Genomic DNA, 18,018 nt, shown 5'->3' with positions numbered 1-18,018 from the left:
ACTATTCTCCGACTCTTAAACAGATTAAAAAATGTCTCTAATCTATTAGGTTCTTCAATATCAGCCAAGCTACAACATCTGTCCCATCTCCGCAATGTTACATCCCTGTGATTGTTTTAAAAGTATTCTAATGAAACGTGCTCTACCCCCCTCAACGTACATATCCCCGACTAAGACACAACTACAATCTACCCGTCCACCGTTGAGCTCCCTAGATGCCATAATTCTACTTTTACAGTTTCTCTCATCGGACTGGTAAACTTTGGTATTCCCCCCCCCTATTTCATACTTCTCTTTCAGTAATTATCTGCAGGAGTTTAAATGTAATGTGAAAAGGCATCTCTCTGCTCGATTCCCCACAGTTCCCTCTTAGACATGTCCCCAAACAGCAGCCCCTTACGTAATGAAGTCGTATTTTTTATGAATCGCATAATTTTTTATATTTCATTTTATAATTACCACTGGATCAAAAGAGGCTACTGTAATATGAAAACCTGTGGAAATTTGAGCATTTTTATTTCTGCATGTTAACACGGTAGCAGAAACAAGAAGTGTTATATAGTTGTGAAACATAAGAAATTATCGTCTATTTATCTGTCTGTCGATCTATCTATACGATCTATCTTGATTTAACCATCTATCTCAATCTATCTATCAATCTATCTAATTAGTGGGGTAAACAGGAGATGAGATGTGAAGCTATGTTTTGATAAAAGTTGTCAAAACATATCGAGTTATAAAATAAACAAGTTGTACCGGAAGTTCTAAAAATAGTTGATCGGAAGGACGTGGTTTTTATCACGTGATCAGGTTAGCTGGACATAAAGTAAAGTTGGAATTTGGACGTAAAGAACAGCGGACGGGTTAATGGTTTTCTCCCCTCCCCTTGGGAGGGATAACATATCTCCAAAAAGGAGACACTTAGAATTAACCACAAGCAAAAACACTCACTTTCCATTCTTCTGCGATCGATACCTGCAAATGGAATAAAAATTATATATAAAACCAACCATCGTCTTGGAGTGAAATGCATTCGTTCACAGGTTTCCACTTTACTCCCAAGAACAGGTGCGCCACAAGATCAAAGACGCAGTTGATGAGGTATGTCGAATACATGTATCACACACACACACACACACACACACACACACACACACACACACACACACACACGCATATGAACATTTGACGGAAAGAATCAAATAGGTCACAAATATAATTTGGGTTCAGATAATGAAGAATCACACTAATGACATTAGTAACATGACACACGACGTATATATAAACCCCTCCATCTCATAACGTATATAATAACACCAACCTACAACGTAACAGAAGCAAGAAAGGATTTGAAAAATCAAGCTATACAAAAAAAAAACACATGAGATTAGAAAACCGAAACAAATTCTGTGGAAGTACGATAGTAATACCTCCTATTTTTTTCCACCGAATGGATCAGAGGGGACTGCAAATTGCATTGTTATTATGACCGAACTTATGCATTTATGACTTGAAATTTTCATCTCTCTATTGTAGATATTGACGTTGTGAGCCTCTAAGAAAGTAACCGCTGTCATAGACGTGCGCCAGAAGCAGAGATCCATCATTGAATTCCTTTATGCAGAAAAAATTGAACCGATCTACATTCACAAGCGCTTGTGTAACATTCACAAAACCGATGTTGTTGATGTCAGCAGAGTAAGAGGATGATTTGATTATTTCAAAGTGCATTGAGAATAGTCATGGCTATGTACAAAAATAAATTCAGGAACACAAAAGACCGTTCGATTTTATGGTACAAGATACGTTTTCATAGCTTATCAACATTTTAGTTTTTGAGTTAAAAAATAAGAGGATTTACTTTCAAAATAACTCCTATACTTATAAATTAAGCACAGTAATGCAGCACTGCTGCGATGGGTCAGATGCTCTAGCTTGGCAGATAGTGGGAGACTTACTAGATTAGAAATTCTCTTTTTGCAGCTTGGCCATGAAGAGGCTACTTCTGGTTAACCAGCACACATGTTGCCATTTTGCAAAAAACTTCATGCATGGACAAATGGTTGGTTGATAGATATATAGTATTTTGCCATTGTTTTTCAATGCCCGAGTACCACTCGAAGATAAGAGTAATTGAGTGGACGGTAGACACATGAACAACAGTGTAATAATCATTGGTGGTGGGAATTCGGTATAATTTAATTATCTAAGGGCACAGCTCAACAAGAATTTGTTTGCATTGTACTTCAAGACAACCATATTGTAGTCAGCTGGAAAACAGGCTAACAGAACAGAGTTCCACAGGCGGGTAGTTCTAGAAAAGAAACTTTGTTCATGAAATTTGTGTTAAGATTGAGCACTAATATGGAGTAGCGGAAATTATTGATAGTGGTTATATAGAGACGAGAAATTTTTGTAAAAGTTTGGCAAGAGGGGACTATAGATTGCAGCTCAAACGAACACTTTCTATGAAAATAACGATATAGAAGAGACAGGCTCGCAACAGACCCTAGCAAACACAACAATCCGTGAATGCCGAGTCACCATATCCGCACTGTTCAACGATTTTGTTCGCTGGAGAGGGGGGTGGAGAATTAAAAGCATAATCACGTGCTTGGTTAAATACAAGCCAGGTGAAAGATACTGCTGTTCACCGCTTTATCTAATAGTCGCTGTTCTTGCCTGCCTGGGAAACATGGTGTTCCTATTTACAATGCCTCCCCACGGGACAGAGTTAGACACCCGGGTCGTTTTTTTAACGTGGAGAAAAGGTACAAAAATAAAAATTGTCTCAGTCGTGAAGGATTTCTCCTCCACTGAAAGAGAACGAGAAATGGAAGTGCAGCATCTGAAGAACAGATGGTATTTATTTGCTCCCCCACTGAGCAAATTAGGCACAAGGCCGTTTTTAATGTGAGGTAAAAACCAGCTCCCCTAAAAGTAGGCAAAAAGGGGGCACTCTGGTTACCAAAAATAATAATTGTCCCAGTATAGAGGGTTTCCCCTCCATTGACTGGTACAAATTATCTTAAGTGCAGCATCTGAAGAACAGATGGTATTTATTTGCTCCCCCACTGAGCAAATTAGGCACAAGGCCGTTTTTAATGTGAGGTAAAAACCAGCTCCCCTAAAAGTAGGCAAAAAGGGGGCACTCTGGTTACCAAAAATAATAATTGTCCCAGTATAGAGGGTTTCCCCTCCACTGACCGGCACAAACCATCTTAAGTGCAGCATCTGCCGGAACAGATGGTGTTTATTTGCTCCCCCACCGAGCAAATTAGGCACAAGGCCGATTTTTAATGTGAGGAGTGAAGGGAGGGGGAAGGGAAAAAGGGGACCAGCTCCCGAGAGGTGGGAAATGGGAGCTGGTTAATGGTCAGGCATGTGGGGTTGCCCCCACATCTGGTCTTTGCTAGTCATAGCTAGTCATAGCTTGCAGTATCTGCCGGAACAGATGGTATTTATTTGCTTCCCCACTGAGCAAATTAGGCACAAGGCCGTTTTTAATGTGAGGTAAAAACCAGCTCCCCTAAAAGGGGTCACTCTGGTTACCAAAAATAATAATTGTCCCAGTATAGAGGGTTTCCCCTCCATTGACTGGTACAAATTATCTTAAGTGTAGTATCTGCCGGAACAGATGGTATTTATTTGCTCCCCCACCGAGCAAATTAGGCACAAGGCCGATTTTTAATGTGAGGAGTGAAGGGAGGGGGAAGGGGAAAAGGGGACCAGCTCCCGAGAGGTGGGAAATGGGAGCTGGTTAAAGGTCAGACATGTGGGGTTGCCCCCACATCTGGTCTTTGCTAGTCATAGCTAGTCATAGCTAGTCATAGCTTGCAGTATCTGCCGGAACAGATGGTATTTATTTGCTCCCCCACTGAGCAAATTAGGCACAAGGCCGTTTTTAATGTGAGGTAAAAACCAGCTCCCCTAAAAGGGGTCACTCTGGTTACCAAAAATAATAATTGTCCCAGTATAGAGGGTTTCCCCTCCATTGACTGGTACAAATTATCTTAAGTGCAGTATCTGCCGGAACAGATGGTGTTTATTTGCTCCCCCACTGAGCAAATTAGGCACAAGGCCGTTTTTAATGTGAGGTAAAAACCAGCTCCCCTAAAAGGGGTCACTCTGGTTACCAAAAATAATAATTGTCCCAGTATAGAGGGTTTCCCCTCCATTGACTGGTACAAATTATCTTAAGTGCAGTATCTGCCGGAACAGATACTACACTTTGATCTTGGACAAAAGGCCAAGTGAGGATGCGTTTCGGTAATCAATCTGACAGGCAAGGGTTTCGCTCTGCCCCCAAACCATCAGAATGCAGTTCGATGTTGAGATGGATTTTTCATTTTCGAAGACAGTCTGCCTCACAAATTCGGCAGTGCATGCATAGGACTCGATAGAAGAAAGACATAAAGTTTGTGAATGTCAGTAAGTGGCAATGAATGGTAAGATTATAATTAAAGGATAGCTGACTATCTCGGCATATTTGAGACATAGTTATATCAGGACATAATTAGATGTTATTTTGTTAACAGCAGTGAGTAAAGAAGTCGCTTCAAGGAACGCCGTTTGAGACGCGATCAACTTATGATTGCGTCACCTACACAAATATGGTGGTGAAGAAAACATTTGTATGTCGAAAAGGTGGGAAAAGGTGTAGAAACCAACGATAACGCCTATCGAAACAAATGCGAGATGTCTCCTGGATAAGGTTTTTCACACACACACACACACACACACACACACACACACACACACACACATATATATATATATATATATATATATATATATATATATATATATATATATTAGCAAAAGTACCCGTCGTTGACTGGGTTCAAAAACAGCCTACAGAAAATGGACTCTGATTTATGAAAGTATGATAGGTTATGAAAAGGAAGGGTTGTAAAGAGATAGCTTCTTATTGTGGCGTATCAAAACCAAAGCAAAATATGATGAAAGTAAAAATAAAATAAACCCCATAATTTATTATACCATACCTCTTCACACTGAAACACTTATCACAATATTCTGTGGATCTATATTAAAAAACCTTGTTAAACTTTGTGACATATTTCCATTCTATGGAGGTCAGGCGCGAACGAACACCCCATAATTTTATTATACCATATTTCTTCAAACTGAAACATAATTATCAAAGTATACTTACGCAGATAGATATGAAAAGTCTTTATTAAAGTTTGTGCCTATTTCCATTCTATGGAGGCCAGGTGCGAACGCAGACTCCACAATTTTATTATACCATCCCTATTTAAGTTAAAACATACTTACCAAAGTATTCTTATGTACATCTATATAAAAAAAAAACTTGTAAACGTTTTTTTTAATTTTTTATTTCCATACTTTGTGGACCAGTCGCGTACGCAGACCCCACAACTTTAATGAATCATCATTATGCCAGATCAAACATAGCCATTCCTGTGTCTCGATATATCTTCTATCATTATATGTGATCAGACCATATAGGAGCCTATTCGTGACAAGACACACACACAGACGTTCGGCTTTATATATTATATATATATATATATATATATATATATATATATATATATATATATATATATATATATATATATATACATGTACATGGGTGTGTGTTTAAATTTAATGTGTATATATGAATCGTATGCTATTATTTCTGATAACACAAAAAATTACCGTTGGCTTTTTATTTAGAGTTGAGAATGTATTTCCGTAATATAGCGTGGCGGGTTATCTGATTTACTGTTTGTTCTCCATTTTAAGATTTATATGCTTCTTTGAAGATAGGACTGAACTATCGAGAGTTTTAAAAAGTCAGGAGTTTTTTCTCATGACACAAAGAAAAAAAAAGAAAATACATAAAAAAATGATTTTATTTATTATATTTTATTTAATTATTAGAAGTTTGGAAGACTACTCACTAGACATAGGGAAAATATGACGCAAGAAAAAAATGGTGGTTGTTAGAAGAAAGAAAGAGAAAGTAAGAGAGTGATAAAGGTTGGAAAGCAGGAAAGAAACATAGAAAAAAGAATGAGAAGACGAGTCGGGGGTAGGGAAGATGACCCAGAAAACTCAACAGCCTGTTGAAACCTGTGATCAATGTTAGCGTCTAGACGTGTCAGCACTAGACAGAAGTTAACCCTGGCTACAATCTAAACCTTCTAAATATGAAATAAGTAATTCATTTTTTAACTGTTTGCATTCATATTTATTAAAAAGCTAAAAGCAAATGTCTTTAGAAATGTCTCATTAGTAAATATGGGCAGAACGAAAAATTGAGAAAATAAAATAAAATCTAAAACCTTACCTACACATATATATATATATATATATATATATATATATATATATATATATATATATATATATATATATATATATATATGAAATAAAACGGAGGTGGAAGGACCTGGATACTCAACGTTTCGCCCGATTTATGCGGGCTTCTTCAAGAGGGATGGTCATTGACGAGAGAGTCGGAGGATTGGGGCTATATATAATGATGGGGGAGAGCAACGTGTTTTCCTTATGTAAATTAGATGTCAATATCCCTACAAAGAAATGTCTCAACCTTCTTTCAAAACACTTAAACAAAATAAAAATTAAATTACCTTTGCCGATAGATAATATAATTAAAATTATAAGTATATGCATTGACATGACATATTTCACATTCGATGGACTCTGCTACAAACAAAAATTTGGACTGCCCATGGGTAACCCTCTAAGTGAGGTTTTGGCATGTCTATTTTTAGAATTCATAGAAACCGGACCCATGAAATATAAATTGCCCAAGGGCACCTCCTACTATAGATATATTGATGATATTTTAATTTTTCTCCCTATATCTTCCAAAATAGAGAATATCACTGATAAATTAAACAAGATCGAACCCACTATTAACTATACGTATGAAAGAGAAAATAACAACTCCATACCTTTTCTGGACATCAATATCATAAATAACAATGATCATCTGAGTTTTAAAGTCCATCGAAAAGTCACGAATAAAAATGACTACATACATGTTTACTCTCATCACGATGATAAAGTAAAAAGAGGTGTTCTAATAGGATTTTTTCTTAGGGCCCTGAGAATCTGCAGTGAAAAATACATCATGGAAGAATTTGAGTATATCGAACGTACATTCATGAACTTGCAATACCCTCAACATTTTTTGGCAAATACAAAAAGAAAAGCACTAAAAATTTACCAAACCGAAACCGAGACCATTCCCTAAATAGCCAGACACACAACGGACAATTAACATTACCAACTAATAAAAACAACGACACAATATATAAGAACCTAAATAAGACAGGCATTCAAATAACAAAACTAAAATCTTTAACAATTAGGGATCTAGCACGTAAAATTATGACTAATACCAACATTAACACCAAAGCCGGAATATATTCCATACCCTGCCTTGATTGTGGAAGAATATACGTAGGAGAAACTCAACGTAATTTAAAGAAAAGAATATATGAACACAAAAGAAATGTAAAAAACAACAATACATTCAACGCCATATTTTATCACATCATGGAGAAGGACCACCATTTTGATTTTAACAAAGCAACTTTCCTTAAACTCATACATAACAGATCCACACGACGTTTAATGTAGTCGGCTATAATCTCCCATTCCAGCAATATAATTAAGCAAAGAAAAGGTTTTTCCACGTTGCTCCCTTTCTGTCGAAAATAATTATTAAAGAGAACAACTTAGACACCGGTTAAACGCGATAAAAAAAAATTCGTAATTTCACTTAATTTTATTATTTTACTTATTTACTGTATTTTATTTTATCATTATCTATTTTTAGACTCCATTTTATCACCTCCTATTCTAATTTTTAGACACCATCTTTTAAGTTATTACGCTATTTTATCCCAATTCAATTATTTCTAATTTAAAAAAAATGATAATTGTTTCGTAATCTCGTGTCATTTACTTTACTTAATCTATCACCGCTATATTTCCAAACACAATTTTTTAAAAATCTCTACGATATTTAAACTTTTAGACGTAATCCACTACACTAGTTTACTCTAATTTATTTTTTTCTCTCATAAAATGTATATATATATGTATATATGACATCTAATTTACATAAGGAAAACACGTTGCTCTCCCCCATCATTTTATATAGCCCCAATCCTCCGACTCTCTCGTCAATGACCATCCCTCTTGAAGAAGCCCGCATAAATCGGGCGAAACGTTGAGTATCCAGGTCCTTCCACCTCCATTTTATTTCATATCGTCGGATTTAATTCAGCTCAACAATCATATATATATATATATATATATATATATATATATATATATATATATATATATATATATATATGACTGCAAATTATATTTTACATGAATTTATTGTTAAACATATAAAGTATATCAAAATTTCCCTAACCCGCTGAGTTTAAAAGAAATGCGCCCGCCTTATCAGAGGAAAGATATTAGCGAATGAATATTATAAAAAAACCTATTAATTTGCTGGAACTCTAATCAATTGAAACAGACTTATATTAAAACTAGTCATAAAGTAAAAAAAAAGTTTTAGCCCAAAAAATTCATAAAAAACGAGGGGGAAAAATAAAAGGATAAATAAAAAATCAAAGATAAAAAATTCAGATGAAAAGAAAAGGACAGTATTAAAAGGCGAAATGATAGCAAGAGTTAATTTTTACATAAGAAGAAACCGGAATTATACTGTTGACAATTATATTAAAATTAAACATCCTAACTACGTGCTATAATCCAAAATGTGTTTCATCTAGTTTTGGAAAAAAAAATCCGTTTGCGAGCAGTCGAGGAATAAAGATTATTTCCGATCGTTAAAGTTTTTTCACTTAGAGATGATTGAGCTGCGGCCGTTTGTACGATTTTAATAACAGAAGATCTGATCATAAAAAAAACAAAGAAAAATGAAATTTTTATAAAGTATGATGCTGTATTTACGAGTGTAGGTAAATTATTTTATTTTACAATTTTGAGCAATTCTTTAGGGATATTTGTTTTGACATTAAGACTGAACGAGGGGGGGGGGGTAAAACAGATATTACTTTTTCTGCTCAATCTCTTTTTTGAGCTAGAGATATTATGGCTAGAGTAGTGGTTAGTATAATTGTGGGTGCAGAGTGGTTGCGATTATAATAGTTATTAAATTAAATATGATGATTTCTTTTAATCTGAAATATATTTTGTACAATTATTTAAGCTAAATTATATATATATATATATATATATATATATATATATATATGCGTGTGTGTATACGTTATGCGTACACCCCTATATATATATATATATATATATATATATATATATATATATATATATATATGTATATATATATATATATATAGCACGTATATATGCACGCATATTTAGAAAAGAATCACATACGCACAACCAATAGTATACACACAATTGAATATATATATATATATATATATATATATATATATATATATATATATATATATATATATATAAACCGGAAGTGACTTATGTTTTAATTAAGGCTAGGCAATCGAAAGGAGAGGATGACTTTCGAAAATATTGGCGGAAAAAGCGACCCCCCCTGTAGAAAAGTGTCCAGTTGAAGGTGAAGATATTAATCATTTTAGCCAATTTTTCGATATTTGTCGTCTGAAAGGCCAAACTCTAAAATGTTACTGATCTTTTAAAAATCCGTCGCCTCTGTCAAAAGTTTTAGGCAGACATGCAAACATACATACATACATACATTTATATATTGGGTACTAAAAATTTTCGACCAAAACCGATTAAAAAGCTTTCCCTATCTCTGAATACGATTTATGTCAAATTTCAAATGTTTAGACCAGAAATTGTAATTTGGTAGAGACCGTAGAGGTCAATTTTTTTTTAATTTGACCCCTATTATAACCCCTTAAAATTTATTGTTTTGGGCTCAAATAAAGTTATTAAGTTAGATCCATGTCGAAGGAACCTATATCTAAAATTTCAAGTGTTTTTCCCAAAATTGTCGGAGGAGTTTGGTAAAGTTCACAAAGGTAAAATCGTTGAACTTTGACCCCCTAACAGCCAAATTTCTTGCCAAAAATCTGGTCACCTAGATTTTCCCAAATCTCAGTACCCTGTATATCAAATTTCGAGTCTGTAGACTAAAAATTGAAAGAGTTATTGCGTAGGAAAACGTACACAGACACACAGATACACAGACAGACACACAGACACGTTCACTTTTATATATATATATATATATATATATATATATATATATATATATACATATATTTATATACTCTTCACCAGACTGTCCATTCACGTGAAATCACTTTTTATTAACCCTATTCCCTCTGCTTCACTTTTTGTTATCAAGTAAGATCCATGACTTACTTGCAGTTTCATTTAATACTTTTGTAAGCAAAATCCGATCCTGCATTTTGTTAAATCCTGATGAGAAGAAAAGTGTTTCTTCGAAACTCTGCAGATTAAGGACTATCCACTTATTCAGTGTTTCCTTCTAAAATTAAATATGTGTTTAACTCTTTTTCAAAGTGTTTTTAACATGTTTTATAACTACTCGTTCTTATTATAAGCTCTATCTCCTATTTGGTTTAATCGAGCTTTTACATCTGGTTGAGATTACTTTATAAATATTTATTCTTTAATATTTATAATTCACTTTAGTTTTGCCATCTTGGATCATTTTGGTAAACTTAACTGTAATTTTTATTTTATATATATATATTGGCTAATGGAAGTATAGACTCTAAATCAACATTAGTAGAAAACAGTTTCCGTATATAATATATTTCCAGTAGTAGAAAATAACACCGAACATATCAGTAAATGCATTTAGCAATCATTGCATTTATTACATGTCCGAAGTTATTTCCTTTTATCCTTTGACTCCAGAGAAAATTCTAAAACTTTAATTTTTTACCCAAACCGGAAGTAACATCGCCAATTTCATCTGGCTTCGCGTCGGGACTTAGTTGGTTAAGTCATTTGTTTAAATAAAATATAGATGAGAAATATCGTAGATGTTCTTAATTTTTAATCCCAGTGAAAAGATTAGAGAACCCCGATATATATATATATATATATATATATATATATATATATATATATATATATATATATATATATATATATATATATATTAATAGATGTTATATCAAATGTCTGTAAGTTAGAGGGTGTATAGGACTACTTTGTATTTTCACAGCAGTCTGGGTGGCAATCCATTCCTTTTATATATATTTTCTGGTTTGTGCTCTGTTTAGGTTAGAATGATGTGTGTTGAAATTGTTTCCAGATGAGGCGAGATGCTGAATCAGAAGGAAGGACTGAAATGGGTGGAAGATGGAGCAATTAATAAAACTGACAAATAAACAATGGATGATAAAAAGAAATACAATTAGTGAAAAAGAATACATCTATTTGAAAACATAAAAATACACACAAAGAGACGCATGTTAATACGAAGCTAGATTTATGTACCTTTTTATGTACTTATCTTTATGTGTAAGATTCTTTTCTAAGTAAACCATCATTATGACTTCTGGAATATAGGTGTTTGGTGTGTAAGGTTAAAACGTGTGATATATTTAGTTTAATTTCTTTTAGTTGATGCAACGGAGACAAAAAGAGGGAAACAAACACCTTTCCGAAAATTCAGAACTTCCAATTTTTGTGAAATTTTAAAAATATGCATTAATGTTTGTGCAGCATTTGAAAGCATTTTAGTGAGCACTAGCTGGACGCCCGGCATTGCCCGATCGTACACTACGCTTAAACATGATATTTTTTATTTATGCAGAGTTCGTATGTATTGTAATAAAATTGGGCTCTTATTTCCCGATGGACTAATTTACAAAAACTTTTTTTTAAAATAATTATGATAATGTCGTTCATCAAATTCCGTCTGTGTTTGTTTACAATATCACGTCAGCTGATGTTTGAACTTGACGATCGTAAAAATAGTATTTCCTCTCTTATAGATAAAAATAAGAATTTTTACTGGGGAGTATTTTACGTTATACCGGCCAAGGTTATATGCTCAATCATTTCGGAACTATATCACACAAAAAAAGAAACGTAGATATTATATAGGCACACACTTTTATTTGAACGTCGAAATATTTATTTCTATTATATTTGATAGACAGCACGATGAACATGTCCACTATTCATATTCAGGAAAATTGCGAATAAGTTGTAGTGCTTAATTTAGAACATTTGGAAACAGTGGGTACAGATTAAAAATTGTTATTTTCTATTTCATAGGTTTTCAAAGAATGGCTCTTAAAATCAGAGAAAAATAGTTAATATGAGAGATATCATCTTATTAAAAATAATGTAGAACAATATAGATCCAAAAAAATATTCAACTTGGAGTCCGAATTTGAAGATGAAAAATCGAACTGAAACAAGTCCAACAGAAGTGAGGATGATTTGGACTTGAATGGTGTCTGAGGATCCGATTATATCATCCGTAAATCCATCTATATCTCCGACACTCTGAAGTTTCAAATTGTGTACTAATAAACAAAGTTATAGCTTGTCTATATTCCTGTTATTTTGCAAACTATTTACTTATGAAGATAAGAGCTGTTCTTTAAAATTCCATTAAATAAGAAAAATCCGTATTCTTGCTTCATATAATAAATGGTGTAAAGTTTAATTTACAATATATTAACTTTTCAGTCTCATTAATTATTTCTATCGAGTAGCTTTTGACCTTGGTAAGTCTTGAAGTCGTTAGTATAAATCAGGAATAGAAGTAAATCGTGACTAAACCTATTCGTCATACAACAAACGAATGGACCAATTTCTGGCATGGAACATACAGTTCCATATTGTATGAAGTATTTTCAAAGGTTATGCCGTGGAAACTTTTATTACTCCTTATCTGATAAAACTGAACATGTGCATTATGGTTAGTGTTATCAAAAAACATCAAATTTGGAAAAATCGAAACTTGAAATTCTGTAAGAATAAAATGAAATGCTAATTCTTATTAATCCCTGTAAATCCCTAATCGTACATCAAACGGATGCCATAATAATTAGCACACTACATCATAACATTGTTCCATAAATAATTTCAGACGAATAGACTTTATAGTTTCCAAGAAAACTTATAGAGAGACAAACTAAAACAAGTATATATATATATATATATATATATATATATATATATATATATATATGTGTGTGTGGGGGGGTGTTATTTAAATTTAATTCGGAATCTTACACAACGTTATCAGCAATCGGTGGATTGCATGAATCATTTTGTTGCTATGCCACCCATTATTAACCGATGGTGTTCGCTGGTTGAAATCCAATCCAAAGCAAAGTACTTGGATTTCCGTGGGCGTACGTCTGGAAGCTGCACCGATTGGAGATTGGATCAATTGGATAAAATGCATCCTTGCATCCCCGCTCTCTCAAAAATAAAAAAAATGTGAGATCCAGTAATGTGGGTGTATAAACAAAATGATAAGAAATCTATGGTTTCTTTCGCAGCAAATTTCTCAAGCCTAGAAAATACAATACTTGACGACTGAATACGGTTACAAGTTGAAGGCGACGGGTGTTCTAATCACAGCGTGAAAGTTCTTGCCACGTCTAGTCGGATTCAAAATCTGTGATACGACAGAGCATGTGTCTGTAGATGAACCTGTATATATATATATATATATATATATATATATCAATACATGTATACAAATAAAATATTATAAGGAGATATAATAGTTTTGTGTCGATCTATAGTTTTTGTATAGCATGTAAAATACACAAAACGTTTTTGTTTGATTTTACGTCAAAATTCGTTGGGCCAAAGGCGTATCTTAAGATTATTTCAATCCATATATTTTTTTTTTACATTCATCCAACAATTACATGTGTTAACTTTATTAAAAAAGCGCTGGATCACTTTCCTCATCTACTACACTCACGTAATGAATTGAACTTTCGCTGATTTTGAATTACCGAATGAGTCACACAGACCGTCCATTTCGGCTAGTTATTTTAAAGATTGATGCCTCTTTAAAACACGTATAAGGATGTTTATATAGTAAATATCCCCAAAATAACATGTAAGTTCTCAGTAAGAATCTATAATCGAAAATTGTGCATAATTTGTCCCACGTTAAACATTTCCCCAGAATTTTATATTAGTCTATGTTTTTAGTAGTGTGTATTATAACTTGAAAGCTTATACGTTTCACTATATATATATATATATATATATATATATATATATATATATATATATATATATATATATGAGCAGGCTGCCCGTAAAATACGATTAAATATATTTCGATTTATGCAAATTTCGTATTTATTATTATATTATATTGGGCACTATATATTGTAATGATTTAAAAAGTTTTAAAAAATACTCCTGCGCCACCACTGAGAATCGAAACTAAAACGTTTAGCCTACGATTTATTTTTTCCTTTGACGTTAATGCCTGAGCTATAAAGACATGTTTGATGAAAAGCTAAAATATAAAACATGAACCAATAGCTAACGTTACACATATATATTCGTAATGCCGTCGTTCGACCTTTACCTGGCAAATGTCATTTCTTAAATTTTCACACTTTCGCACGGATTTCCCCGGCTAAAACACAAATATAAAGTTTCGCTTCGGATCGAATATCCTATATATTAAGTTTAATGTCTGTAGACCAAAACAGACAAAGGAGTTTAGTAAGCATTTTTTTTTCAAACAAATATATATATATATATGCATACAAAAATATATATAGAAAGAGGTTTGTTTACTATAAACATTTTACCCAAATATTATGCAAGTATAAATCAAGTAGAATATCTGCATGAACATAATTACACGAATAGTTAACTAAAGATGATTTAAAAAAGTATTAGGGAATTAATGAAAATTAATGTTTAATACAGTATGCAAATTAATTAGATCTTTTGCAAATGAATGCAATTCCACGACCTATTGTTGTATTTTCTTTTTAAATAAATATAGAAAAAAAGTTTGTTTTTATATAAACATTAATACACAAAAACAAATTCATATATATATATATATATATATATATATATATATATATATATATATATATATATATATATAATATTTCAACTATTTGTGTGTTATTTCAGCTAGCGAATTAGTTGTAAAAGTACACACATCGGCTCTCCACTAGCCGTCTGATCCTCTCCCTTCCAAACACTATTTATATCTTACTCCAAATATCTCAAAAATTGGATATTCTGCCGCCAGTACAGCAATTAATTGCATGTGTATTCATGTTCTACGTTATGTTTACCTCTAGAAAAGAAAAAGGCTGTTTTTACACTCACGTTAATGGTTACCAATATATTTTCTGACAAATCAGTAACCGTTTATTAAAAGCTAAAAGCCACTCGAGGATTAAGGTTATTGAGTTTGACAGGTGGACGGTTAAACAATACCGGGATAATCGGAAACTATAACTGTTAATAGGCAGGATTTAATTATTTTTTAAAAATAGCTCAACAATAATTTGTTTGTATTGGATTTGAAATCAATTATGTTTTAGTCGGATTTTTTTTTACATGTTCAACCCAAACAAGGCACATTTCCACTTTGATGTAGAGGGCTACTATCAGGTACATAAGCTACAATGGTACTATGTGGGGAGTTAGGCAGAAAGATGTCGGTTCACGTTACACTTGAACTTCTGCATGTCAGTACAGTTGGAGAAACAGGAGCTCGGAAGAGAATTCCAAAGTCCAGCGGTTCTGGGGAAGAAACTATTGGAGTAGAAGGCTCTCTTACATCTAGGGATCTCATCTGTGAAGGGGTGGGATTTTGCTGCTTGTCGGGTTTGTCGGGGGTACTTACGTCGAGGGGACACAAGCTCTTGCAGTTCCTCAGAGCATTTGCTATTGAAATACAGGTAGAACAGGCAGAGGGATGCTACATTACGTCGATGGGACAGAGGCTGAAGCTTAGATGACAGTTCAGGTTTGCGACTCTCTTTTGAACCCTGTCTAGTAGTGAGAGACTAATAGCAGATGCATCAGCTCAAATATGACAACAATACTCCATACATGGGCGAATGATGGCCTTATAGAGGTACAGGATACTTTCGGGCGTTAGTAGCTTTCTAGCACGATAGAGAGAACCTACCTTTTTTTCAGTGGTCCTAGCAATGCTCTCAATGTAATTGTTTCAACATATGTTTCCTGTGAACGTTAGGCCGAGGAGTTTAAAAGATGTACATTCAGATAAAGAGTCTTTGGTCATTGCTATTGGTGGTAGAGAAGTTTCTTGTACTTATTGAAGGAAACAAGTTTAGTCTTGGCAGCATTGAATGTGACCATCCATTTTTGTCCCCATTCCACTACATATTGGATGTCGTCCCCTAGTGTTTCTGCCATTTCTTTAGATGTGTGTTCGTTTTTTATTTTCTGTCGTGTCTGCTATAGAGTGTAGTGTCATCAGCATATATACCCATCTCACATACAATTTTGTGAGGGTGGTCATTTATGAATATTAGGAATAATAGAGGTCCAAGGATAGACCCCTGAGGCACTCCCGCATATATTCATATTGTTTAGATGAACGACCATCGACGACAACCTGGATTCTTCTCTTATCTAAGAAGGATTTAATTATGTTAAGTATTTTTCCAGTGATATCGTATGATCTGATTTCCTGAGAAGACCTTCATGCCATACCCTGTCAAAAGCCTATATCTAGAGCTACTGCTCTACACCCCCTGCTTTGTCCAGTGAATGGGACGCTAATTTACTAGGTCAGTTCTTTCGCTAGAATTCTTGAAAACTGATACCACAGAAGCAGTTTTCCAGCAGGCAAGAAAGCAAGATTCATTAAGGCATTTGTTGTAAAGTTCGGAGAGAACTGGAGCTACTTCGGCTGAGCACCTTTTTTATAAAGTAGCCGGGATGAGATCAGATCCACATGTTTTCAAGTGTTAAGGTTTTTTATGATAACATGCATCTGAGAAGGGGTGATTTTTAGATCGTCTAGTGTGGCGTCTGTCCGCAAAGGAAAGTCAGGGAGGGGTTGGTTAACAGGGTCCAGTGTGGAGTTGGAGGCAAACTGACTGGCAAGCATGGTAGCCTTCTCGATTGCTGAGCAAACAACCTCATGATTGTCGGATAGTGGGGGAATTGTTGATTGCCCATTATTTACTACACTGTTGTAGATTTTCCAGAAGTCACGGGTTCCTAATTTCTGTGCTTCGATGCGTTTTTTGGTGGTTTTAGTATATTCTCTCTTAGCTGTCGCTATTTCTTGTTACAATTACTTCTGGCTTCTATATATTTGAACTGGACATATGTCGGTTAGATCTGCGGTACGTCTGCTGCCTTTGCGCGATGTCAACTGCACAAGTAGAAGTAAACCATTGGGGAGAGTGGGGCTTGCTATAAAACTTCCGCGTGGGAACATGTGCTTCAATTGCCGTTTAGAACCATTCAGTGGTTTCATTTGCGCACTATTCAGCAGGAAGTGAAAAGATATTTCGCCATCGGGCGTCTCTGATGAGATCCCTGATGGCTTCCCAGTCAACCTTTTTATAATATCTCGCTGTTTTGAGCAATGCCTCTTCAGTTTTGGCTCTAGAGTTTAGGGCGATTTCAGCCATTCTAACTACATGATCAGCGTTCCCAAGTGGGCTGTGGGCATTCGTAACACAATCATCGGGGCCTGTGGTCAGAAACATATCTAAAAGTGATGCGTGTTGTTCAGGGAAACGGGTTGGAAACGTAACCATCTGTGATAGGGAATAAGATATAGAGAAGTTATGTGTTGTGCTACCAGCTGCGTCTGTGTAAGTAGAAAATCCAAGCCAGTTGCTGTGGTGGGCATTGAAGTCACCAAATACATGCACTTGTGCGCTAGTGTCGAGTATCTCCTTTAAACTAGTATTAGGATGTTTTCTACAGTAACTGCTCCAAAGTAAATTTTATTTCTACAGTATATAGCTATGTCGCTTTTAT

General features: G+C 34.3%; 1 protein-coding gene across 13 annotated transcripts in view; it reads right to left on the bottom strand.

Annotated features, from left to right (window-relative positions):
* The window catches only part of LOC145252591 (ninjurin-1-like), a 346,393-nt gene that overhangs the window by 179,516 nt on the left and 148,859 nt on the right, over nt 1–18,018 (bottom strand). The gene's annotated exons all lie outside the window — the stretch shown is intronic.

Source organism: Euprymna scolopes, chromosome 1 (genome assembly GCF_053919585.1).
Source record: "Euprymna scolopes isolate OS-2025 chromosome 1, ASM5391958v1, whole genome shotgun sequence".
NCBI classification, from domain to species: domain Eukaryota; kingdom Metazoa; phylum Mollusca; class Cephalopoda; order Sepiida; family Sepiolidae; genus Euprymna; species Euprymna scolopes.
The sequence above is the reverse complement of the archived record's forward strand: the minus strand, read 5'-3'. Positions and strand labels throughout refer to the sequence as shown.